At 29.7% G+C, this 12,001-nt stretch overlaps 1 protein-coding gene across 1 annotated transcript in view; it reads right to left on the bottom strand.

Moving 5' to 3' along the window:
* The window catches only part of LOC133577389 (BMP/retinoic acid-inducible neural-specific protein 3-like), a 70,004-nt gene that overhangs the window by 29,521 nt on the left and 28,482 nt on the right, over positions 1 to 12,001 (bottom strand). The gene's annotated exons all lie outside the window — the stretch shown is intronic.

The raw sequence follows: 12,001 nt of genomic DNA, 5'->3' as shown, positions 1-12,001 counted from the left end.
AAATAAAAACAAGTTCAGTTTTTAGTTTAGGAAACTAAAAAAAATGCAGTTCATTTGACTTCTGTTTTGTTTGATTGGCAGTTTTACTGCCCTGTTACAGACACAATTAAGGTATGTAAATAAACATTTACAGAATGTATCGTGCTGTTTTATAATATATGTAAAAAAAAAATTCTTCTAAAATGTGGCGGGGTGCAATAGATTACGCCCATTAGCTTCATTGTTAGCCGTATATTACAAATTAGAATGCTTGGAAAAAAACAAAAATAAATGTGTTTTTGTCTTACATTAGAATGGTAAATAATGGGCAAAATAAAAACAAGTTCAGTTTTTAGTTTAGGAAACAAAAAAAAATGCAGTTCATTTGACTTCTGTTTTGTTTGATTGGCCGTTTTACTGCCCTGTTACAGACACAATTAAGGTATGTAAATAAACATTTACAGAATGTATCGTGCTGTTTTATAATATATGTAAAAAAAAAAATTCTTCTAAAATGTGGCGGGGTGCAATAGATTACGCCCATTAGCTTCATTGTTAGCCATTTGCCGTATATTACAAATTAGAATGCCTGGAAAAAAACAAAAATAAATGTGTTTTTGTCTTACAGTAGAGTGGAAAATAATGGGCAAAATAAAAACAAGTTCAGTTTTTAGTTCAGGAAACTAAAAAAAAAAGCATTTCATTTGACTTCTGTTTTGTTTGATTGGCCGTTTTACTGCCCTGTTACAGACACAAATAAGGTATGTAAATAAACATTTACAGAATGTATCGTGCTGTTTTATAATATATGTAAAAAAAAAAATATTCTAAAATGTGGCGGGGTGCAATAGATTACTCCCATTAGCTTCATTGTTAGCCATTTGCCGTTTATTACAAATTAGAATGCTTGGAAAAATAAAAAATAAAAATATGTTTTTGTCTTACATTAGAGTGGTAAATAATGGGCAAAATAAAAACAAGTTCAGTTTTTAGTTTAGGAAACTAAAAAAAATGCAGTTCATTTGACTTCTATTTGTTTGATTGGCCGTTTTACTGCCCTGTTACAGACACAATTAAGGTATGTAAATAAACATTTACAGAATGTATCGTGCTGTTTTATAATATATGTAAAAAAAAAAAGCTTCTAAAATGTGGCGGGGTGCAATAGAATACGCCCATTAGCTTCATTGTTAGCCATTTGCCGTATATTACAAATTAGAATGCCTGGAAAAAAACAAAAATAAATGTGTTTTTGTCTTACATTAGAGTGGTAAATAATGGGCAAAATAAAAAAAAGTTCAGTTTTTAGTTTAGGAAACTAAAAATAATGCAGTTCATTTGACTTCTATTTGTTTGATTGGCCGTTTTACTGCCCTGTTACAGACACAATTAAGATATGTAAATAAACATTTACAGAATGTATCATGCTGTTTTATAATGTATGTAAAAAAAAAAATTATTCTAAAATGTGGCGGGGTGCAATAGATTACGCCCATTAGCTTCATTGTTAGCCGTATATTACAAATTAGAATGCCTGGAAAAAAACTAAAATAAATGTGTTTTTGTCTTACATTAGAGTGGTAAATAATGGGCAAAATAAAAACAGGTTCAGTTTTTAGTTTAGGAAACTAAAAAAAAATGCAGTTCATTTGACTTCTGTTTTGTTTGATTGGCCGTTTTACTGCCCTGTTACAGACACAATTAAGGTATGTAAATAAACATTTACAGAATGTATCGTGCTGTTTTATAATATATGTAAAAAAAAAAATTATTCTAAAATGTGGCGGGGTGCAATAGATTACGCCCATTAGCTTCATTGTTAGCCATTTGCCGTATATTACAAATTAGAATGCCTGGAAAAAAACAAAAATAAATGTGTTTTTGTCTTACATTAGAGTGGTAAATAATGGGCAAAATAAAAACAAGTTCAGTTTTTAGTTTAGGAAACTAAAAAAAATGCAGTTCATTTGACTTCTATTTGTTTGATTGGCCGTTTTACTGCCCTGTTACAGACACAATTAAGGTATGTAAATAAACATTTACAGAATGTATCGTGCTGTTTTATAATATATGTAAAAAAAAAATTCTTCTAAAATGTGGCGGGGTGCAATAGATTACGCCCATTAGCTTCATTGTTAGCCATTTGCCGTTTTTACAAATTAGAATGCCTGGAAAAAAACAAAAATAAATGTGTTTTTGTCTTACATTAGAGTGGTAAATAATGGGCAAAATAAAAACAAGTTCAGTTTTAAGTTTAGGAAACTAAAAAAAATGCAGTTCATTTGACTTCTGTTTTGTTTGATTGGCCGTTTTACTGCCCTGTTACAGACACAATTAAGGTATGTAAATAAACATTTACAGAATGTATCGTGCTGTTTTATAATATATGTAAAAAAAAAAATTCTTCTAAAATGTGGCGGGGTGCAATAGATTACGCCCATTAGCTTCATTGTTAGCCATTTGCCGTTTTTACAAATTAGAATGCCTGGAAAAAAACAAAAATAAATGTGTTTTTGTCTTACATTAGAGTGGTAAATAATGGGCAAAATAAAAAAAAGTTCAGTTTTTAGTTTAGGAAACTAAAAAAAATGCAGTTCATTTGACTTCTGTTTTGTTTGATTGGCCGTTTTACTGCCCTGTTACAGACCCAATTAAGGTATGTAAATAAACATTTACAGAATGTATCGTGCTGTTTTATAATATATGTAAAAAAAAATTATTCTAAAATGTGGCGGGGTGCAATAGATTACGCCCATTAGCTTCATTGTTAGCCATTTGCCGTTTATTACAAATTAGAATGCCTGGAAAAAAACAAAAATAAATGTGTTTTTGTCTTACATTAGAGTGGTAAATAATGGGCAAAATAAAAACAAGTTCAGTTTTTAGTTCAGGAAACTAAAAAAAAAAGCATTTCATTTGACTTCTGTTTTGTTTGATTGGCCGTTTTACTGCCCTGTTACAGACACAAATAAGGTATGTAAATAAACATTTACAGAATGTATCGTGCTGTTTTATAATATATGTAAAAAAAAAAATATTCTAAAATGTGGCGGGGTGCAATAGATTACTCCCATTAGCTTCATTGTTAGCCATTTGCCGTTTATTACAAATTAGAATGCTTGGAAAAATAAAAAATAAAAATATGTTTTTGTCTTACATTAGAGTGGTAAATAATGGGCAAAATAAAAACAAGTTCAGTTTTTAGTTTAGGAAACTAAAAAAAATGCAGTTCATTTGACTTCTATTTGTTTGATTGGCCGTTTTACTGCCCTGTTACAGACACAATTAAGGTATGTAAATAAACATTTACAGAATGTATCGTGCTGTTTTATAATATATGTAAAAAAAAAAAGCTTCTAAAATGTGGCGGGGTGCAATAGAATACGCCCATTAGCTTCATTGTTAGCCATTTGCCGTATATTACAAATTAGAATGCCTGGAAAAAAACAAAAATAAATGTGTTTTTGTCTTACATTAGAGTGGTAAATAATGGGCAAAATAAAAAAAAGTTCAGTTTTTAGTTTAGGAAACTAAAAATAATGCAGTTCATTTGACTTCTATTTGTTTGATTGGCCGTTTTACTGCCCTGTTACAGACACAATTAAGATATGTAAATAAACATTTACAGAATGTATCATGCTGTTTTATAATGTATGTAAAAAAAAAAATTATTCTAAAATGTGGCGGGGTGCAATAGATTACGCCCATTAGCTTCATTGTTAGCCGTATATTACAAATTAGAATGCCTGGAAAAAAACTAAAATAAATGTGTTTTTGTCTTACATTAGAGTGGTAAATAATGGGCAAAATAAAAACAGGTTCAGTTTTTAGTTTAGGAAACTAAAAAAAAATGCAGTTCATTTGACTTCTGTTTTGTTTGATTGGCCGTTTTACTGCCCTGTTACAGACACAATTAAGGTATGTAAATAAACATTTACAGAATGTATCGTGCTGTTTTATAATATATGTAAAAAAAAAAATTATTCTAAAATGTGGCGGGGTGCAATAGATTACGCCCATTAGCTTCATTGTTAGCCATTTGCCGTATATTACAAATTAGAATGCCTGGAAAAAAACAAAAATAAATGTGTTTTTGTCTTACATTAGAGTGGTAAATAATGGGCAAAATAAAAACAAGTTCAGTTTTTAGTTTAGGAAACTAAAAAAAATGCAGTTCATTTGACTTCTATTTGTTTGATTGGCCGTTTTACTGCCCTGTTACAGACACAATTAAGGTATGTAAATAAACATTTACAGAATGTATCGTGCTGTTTTATAATATATGTAAAAAAAAAATTCTTCTAAAATGTGGCGGGGTGCAATAGATTACGCCCATTAGCTTCATTGTTAGCCATTTGCCGTTTTTACAAATTAGAATGCCTGGAAAAAAACAAAAATAAATGTGTTTTTGTCTTACATTAGAGTGGTAAATAATGGGCAAAATAAAAACAAGTTCAGTTTTAAGTTTAGGAAACTAAAAAAAATGCAGTTCATTTGACTTCTGTTTTGTTTGATTGGCCGTTTTACTGCCCTGTTACAGACACAATTAAGGTATGTAAATAAACATTTACAGAATGTATCGTGCTGTTTTATAATATATGTAAAAAAAAAAATTCTTCTAAAATGTGGCGGGGTGCAATAGATTACGCCCATTAGCTTCATTGTTAGCCATTTGCCGTTTTTACAAATTAGAATGCCTGGAAAAAAACAAAAATAAATGTGTTTTTGTCTTACATTAGAGTGGTAAATAATGGGCAAAATAAAAAAAAGTTCAGTTTTTAGTTTAGGAAACTAAAAAAAATGCAGTTCATTTGACTTCTGTTTTGTTTGATTGGCCGTTTTACTGCCCTGTTACAGACCCAATTAAGGTATGTAAATAAACATTTACAGAATGTATCGTGCTGTTTTATAATATATGTAAAAAAAAATTATTCTAAAATGTGGCGGGGTGCAATAGATTACGCCCATTAGCTTCATTGTTAGCCATTTGCCGTTTATTACAAATTAGAATGCCTGGAAAAAAACAAAAATAAATGTGTTTTTGTCTTACATTAGAGTGGTAAATAATGGGCAAAATAAAAACAAGTTCAGTTTTTAGTTTAGGAAACTAAAAAAAATGCAGTTCATTTGACTTCTGTTTTGTTTGATTGGCCGTTTTACTGCCCTGTTACAGACACAATTAAGGTATGTAAATAAACATTTACAGAATGTATCGTGCTGTTTTATAATATATGTAAAAAAAAAAATTCTTCTAAAATGTGGCGGGGTGCAATAGATTACGCCCATTAGCTTCATTGTTAGCCATTTGCCGTATATTACAAATTAGAATGCCTGGAAAAAAACAAAAATAGTTGTGTTTTTGTCTTACATTAGAGTGGTAAATAATGGGCAAAATAAAAACAAGTTCAGTTTTTAGTTTAGGAAACTAAAAAAAATGCAGTTCATTTGACTTCTATTTGTTTGATTGGCCGTTTTACTGCCCTGTTACAGACACAATTAAGGTATGTAAATAAACATTTACAGAATGTATCGTGCTGTTTTATAATATATGTAAAAAAAAAAAATTCTTCTAAAATGTGGCGGGGTGCAATAGATTACGCCCATTAGCTTCATTGTTAGCCATTTGCCGTATATTACAAATTAGAATGCTTGGAAAAAAACAAAAATAAATGTGTTTTTGTCTTACATTAGAGTGGTAAATAATGGGCAAAATAAAAACAAGTTCAGTTTTTAGTTTAGGAAACTAAAAAAAATGCAGTTCATTTGACTTCTGTTTTGTTTGATTGGCCGTTTTACTGCCCTGTTACAGACACAATTAAGGTATGTAAATAAACATTTACAGAATGTATCGTGCTGTTTTATAATATATGTAAAAAAAAATTTCTTCTAAAATGTGGCGGGGTGCAATAGATTACGCCCATTAGCTCCATTGTTAGCCATTTGCCGTATATTACAAATTAGAATGCCTGGAAAAAAAACAAAAATAAATGTGTTTTTGTCTTACATTAGAGTGGTAAATAATGGGCAAAATAAAAACAAGTTCAGTTTTTAGTTTAGGAAACTAAAAAAAATGCAGTTCATTTGACTTCTGTTTTGTTTGATTGGCCGTTTTACTGCCCTGTTACAGACACAATTAAGGTTTGTAAATAACGTGCTGTTTTATAATATATGTAAAAATGTTTTTCTTCTAAAATGTGGCGGGGTGCAATAGATTACGCCCATTAGCTTCATTGTTAGCCGTATATTACAAATTAGAATGCCTGGAAAAAAACAAAAATAAATGTGTTTTTGTCTTACATTAGAGTGGTAAATAATGGGCAAAATTAAAACAAGTTCAGTTTTTAGTTTAGGAAGCTAAAACAAATGCAGTTCATTTGACTTCTATTTGTTTGATTGGCCGTTTTACTGCCCTGTTACAGACACAATTAAGGTATGTAAATAAACATTTACAGAATGTATCGTGCTGTTTTATAATATATGTAAAAAAAAAAATTATTCTAAAATGTGGCGGGGTGCAATAGATTACGCCCATTAGCTTCATTGTTAGCCATTTGCCGTATATTACAAATTAGAATGCCTGGAAAAAAGAAAAAAAAAATTAGTTTTTGTCTTACATTAGAGTGGTAAATAATGGGCAAAATAAAAACAAGTTCAGTTTTAAGTTTAGGAAACTAAAAAAAATGCAGTTCATTTGACTTCTGTTTTGTTTGATTGGCCGTTTTACTGCCCTGTTACAGACACAAATAAGGTATGTAAATAAACATTTACAGAATGTATCGTGCTGTTTTATAATATATGTAAAAAAAAAAATTATTCTAAAATGTGGCGGGGTGCAATAGATTACGCCCATTAGCTTCATTGTTAGCCATTTGCCGTGTATTACAAATTAGAATGCCCGGAAAAAAACAAAAATAAATGTGTTTTTGTCTTACATTAGAATGGTAAATAATGGGCAAAATAAAAACAAGTTCAGTTTTTAGTTTAGGAAACTAAAAAAAATGCAGTTCATTTGACTTCTGTTTTGTTTGATTCGCCGTTTTACTGCCCTGTTACAGACACAATTAAGGTATGTAAATAAACATTTACAGAATGTATCGTGCTGTTTTATAATATATGTAAAAAAAAAAAATTATTCTAAAATGTGGCGGGGTGCAATAGATTACGCCCATTAGCTTCATTGTTAGCCATTTGCCGTTTATTACAAATTAGAATGCTTGGAAAAAAACAAAAATAAATGTGTTTTTGTCTTACATTAGAATGGTAAATATGGGCAAAATAAAAACAAGTTCAGTTTTTAGTTTAGGAAACTAAAAAAAATGCAGTTCATTTGACTTCTATTTGTTTGATTGGCCGTTTTACTGCCCTGTTACAGACACAATTAAGGTATGTAAATAAACATTTACAGAATGTATCGTGCTGTTTTATAATATATGTAAAAAAAAAAAATTATTCTAAAATGTGGCAGGGTGCAATAGATTACGCCCATTAGCTTCATTGTTAGCCATTTGCCGTATATTACAAATTAGAATGCCTGGAAAAAAACAAAAATAAATGTGTTTTTGTCTTACATTAGAGTGGTAAATAATGGGCAAAATAAAAACAAGTTCAGTTTTTAGTTATGAAACTAAAAAAAATGCAGTTCAATTGACTTCTATTTGTTTGATTGGCCGTTTTACTGCCCTGTTAAAGACACAATTAAGGTATGTAAATAAACATTTACAGAATGTATCGTGCTGTTTTATAATATATGTAAAAAAAAAAATTCTTCTAAAATGTGGCGGGGTGCAATAGATTACGCCCATTAGCTTCATTGTTAGCCATTTGCCGTATATTACAAATTAGAATGCCTGGAAAAAAACAAAAATAAATGTGTTTTTGTCTTACATTAGAGTGGTAAATAATGGGCAAAATAAAAACAAGTTCAGTTTTTAGTTTAGGAAACTAACAAAAATGCAGTTCATTTGACTTCTGTTTTGTTTGATTGGCCGTTTTACTGCCCTGTTACAGACACAATTAAGGTATGTAAATAAACATTTACAGAATGTATCGTGCTGTTTTATAATATATGTAAAAAAAAAAAATTCTTCTAAAATGTGGCGGGGTGCAATAGATTACGCCCATTAGCTTCATTGTTAGCCATTTGCCGTTTATTACAAATTAGAATGCTTGGAAAAAAAACAAAAATAAATGTGTTTTTGTCTTACATTAGAGTGGTAAATAATGGGCAAAATAAAAACAAGTTCAGTTTTTAGTTTAGGAAACTAAAAAAAATGCAGTTCATTTGACTTTTATTTGTTTGATTGGCCGTTTTACTGCCCTGTTACAGACACAATTAAGGTATGTAAATAAACATTTACAGAATGTATCGTGCTGTTTTATAATATATGTAAAAAAAAAAAAAAAATTCTTCTAAAATGTGGCGGGGTGCAATAGATTACGCCCATTAGCTTCACTGTTAGCCATTTGCCGTTTATTACAAATTAGAATGCTTGGAAAAAAACAAAAATAAATGTGTTTTTGTCTTACATTAGAATGGTAAATAATGGGCAAAATAAAAACAAGTTCAGTTTTTATTTTAAGAAACTAAAAAAAATGCAGTTCATTTGACTTCTGTTTTGTTTGATTGGCTGTTTTACTGCCCTGTTACAGACACAATTAAGGTATGTAAATAAACATTTACAGAATGTATCGTGCTGTTTTATAATATATGTAAAAAAAAAAAAAAATTCTAAAATGTGGCGGGATGCAATAGATTACTCCCATTAGCTTCATTGTTAGCCATTTGCCGTATATTACAAATTAGAATGCTTGGAAAAAAACAAAAATAAATGTGTTTTTGTCTTACATTAGAGTGGTAAATAATGGGCAAAATAAAAACAAGTTCAGTTTTTAGTTTAGGAAACTAAAAAAAAATGCAGTTCATTTGACTTCTGTTTTGTTTGATTGGCTGTTTTACTGCCCTGTCACAGACACAATTAAGGTATGTAAATAAACATTTACAGAATGTATCGTGCTGTTTTATAATATATGTAAAAAAAAAAAAATCTTCTAAAATGTGGCGGGGTGCAATAGATTACGCCCATTAGCTTCATTGTTAGCCATTTGCCGTTTATTACAAATTAGAATGCTTGGAAAAAAAACAAAGATAAATGTGTTTTTGTCTTACATTAGAGTGGTAAATAATGGGCAAAATAAAAACAAGTTCAGTTTTTAGTTTAGGAAACTAAAAAAAATGCAGTTCATTTGACTTCTGTTTTGTTTGATTGGCCGTTTTACTGCCCTGTTACAGACACAATTAAGGTATGTAAATAAACATTTACAGAATGTATCGTGCTGTTTTATAATATATCTAAAAAAAAGAAATTCTTCTAAAATGTGGCGGGGTGCAATAGATTACGCCCATTAGCTTCATTTTTAGCCATTTGCCGTATATTACAAATTAGAATGCCTGGAAAAAAAACGAAAATAAATGTGTTTTTGTCTTACATTAGAGTGGTAAATAATGGGCAAAATAAAAACAAGTTCAGTTTTTAGTTTAGGAAACTAAAAAAAATGCAGTTCATTTGACTTCTGTTTTTTTTGATTGGCCGTTTTACTGCCCTGTTACAGACACAATTAAGGTATGTAAATAAATATTTACAGAATGTATCGTGCTGTTTTTTAATATATGTAAAAAAAAAAAATTATTCTAAAATGTGGCAGGGTGCAATAGATTACGCCCATTAGCTTCATTGTTAGCCATTTGCCGTATATTACAAATTAGAATGCCTGGAAAAAAACAAAAATAAATGTGTTTTTGTCTTACATTAGAGTGGTAAATAATGGGCAAAATAAAAACAAGTTCAGTTTTTAGTTTAGGAAACTAAAAAAAATGCAGTTCATTTGACTTCTATTTGTTTGATTGACCGTTTTACTGCCCTTTTACAGACAAAATTAAGGTATGTAAATAAACATTTACAGAATGTATCGTGCTGTTTTATAATATATGTAAAAAAAAAAATTCTTCTAAAATGTGGCGGGGTGCAATAGATTACGCCCATTAGCTTCATTGTTAGCCATTTGCCGTTTATTACAAATTAGAATGCTTGGAAAAAAACAAAAATAAATGTGTTTTTGTCTTACATTAGAGTGGAAAATAATGGGCAAAATAAAAACAAGTTCAGTTTTTAGTTTAGGAAACTAAAAAAAATGCAGTTCATTTGACTTCTGTTTTGTTTGATTGGCCGTTTTACTGCCCTGTTACAGACACAATTAAGGTATGTAAATAAACATTTACAGAATGTATCGTGCTGTTTTATAATATATGTAAAAAAAAAATTCTTCTAAAATGTGGCGGGGTGCAATAGATTACGCCCATTAGCTTCATTGTTAGCCGTATATTACAAATTAGAATGCCTGGAAAAAAACAAAAATAAATGTGTTTTTGTCTTACATTAGAGTGGTAAATAATGGGCAAAATAAAAACAAGTTCAGTTTTTAGTTTTGGAAACTAAAAAAAATGCAGTTCATTTGACTTCTGTTTTGTTTGATTGGCCGTTTTACTGCCCTGTTACAGACACAATTAAGGTATGTAAATAAACATTTACAGAATGTATCGTGCTGTTTTATAATATATGTAAAAAAAAAAATTATTCTAAAATGTGGCGGGGTGCAATAGATTACGCCCATTAGCTTCATTGTTAGCCATTTGCCGTATATTACAAATTAGAATGCCTGGAAAAAAAACAAAAATAAATGTGTTTTTGTCTTACATTAGAGTGGTAAATAATGGTCAAAATAAAAACAAGTTCAGTTTTTAGTTTAGGAAACTAAAAAAAATGCAGTTCATTTGACTTCTGTTTTGTTTGATTGGCCGTTTTACTGCCCTGTTACAGACACAATTAAGGTATGTAAATAAATATTTACAGAATGTATCGTGCTGTTTTATAATATATGTAAAAAAAAAAAATCTTCTAAAATGTGGCGGGGTGCAATAGATTACGCCCATTAGCTTCATTGTTAGCCATATATTACAAATTAGAATGCCTGGAAAAAAACAAAAATAAATGTGTTTTTGTCTTACATTAGAGTGGTAAATAATGGGCAAAATAAAAACAAGTTCAGTTTTTAGTTTAGGAAACTAAAAAAAATACAGTTCATTTGACTTCTGTTTTGTTTGATTGGCCGTTTTACTGCCCTGTTACAGACACAATTAAGGTATGTAAATAAACATTTACAGAATGTATCGTGCTGTTTTATAATATATGTAAAAAAAAAATTCTTCTAAAATGTGGCGGGGTGCAATAGATTACGCCCATTAGCTTCATTGTTAGCCATTTGCCGTATATTACAAATTAGAATGCCTGGAAAAAAACAAAAATAAATGTGTTTTTGTCTTACATTAGAATGGTAAATAATGGGCAAAATAAAAACAAGTTCAGTTTTTAGTTTAGGAAACTAAAAAAAATGCAGTTCATTTGACTTCTATTTGTTTGATTGGCCGTTTTACTGCCCTGTTACAGACACAATTAAGGTATGTAAATAAACATTTACAGAATGTATCGTGCTGTTTTAAAATATATGTAAAAAAAAAAATCTTCTAAAATGTGGCGGGGTGCAATAGATTACGCCCATTAGCTTCATTGTTAGCCATTTGCCGTTTGTTACAAATTAGAATGCTTGGAAAAAAAACAAAAATAAATGTGTTTTTGTCTTACATTAGAATGGTAAATAATGGGCAAAATAAAAACAAGTTCAGTTTTTAGTTTAGGAAACTAAAAAAAATGCAGTTCATTTGACTTCTGTTTTGTTTGATTGGCCGTTTTACTGCCCTGTTACAGACACAATTAAGGTATGTAAATAAACATTTACAGAATGTATCGTGCTGTTTTATAATATATGTAAAAAAAAAATTCTTCTAAAATGTGGCGGGGTGCAATAGATTACGCCCATTAGCTTCATTGTTAGCCATTTGCCGTATATTACAAATTAGAATGCCTGGAAAAAAACAAAAATAAATGTGTTTTTGTCTTACATTAGAATG

This window comes from Nerophis lumbriciformis, linkage group LG37 (assembly GCF_033978685.3).
Source record: "Nerophis lumbriciformis linkage group LG37, RoL_Nlum_v2.1, whole genome shotgun sequence".
Taxonomy (NCBI): domain Eukaryota; kingdom Metazoa; phylum Chordata; class Actinopteri; order Syngnathiformes; family Syngnathidae; genus Nerophis; species Nerophis lumbriciformis.
The sequence above is the reverse complement of the archived record's forward strand: the minus strand, read 5'-3'. Positions and strand labels throughout refer to the sequence as shown.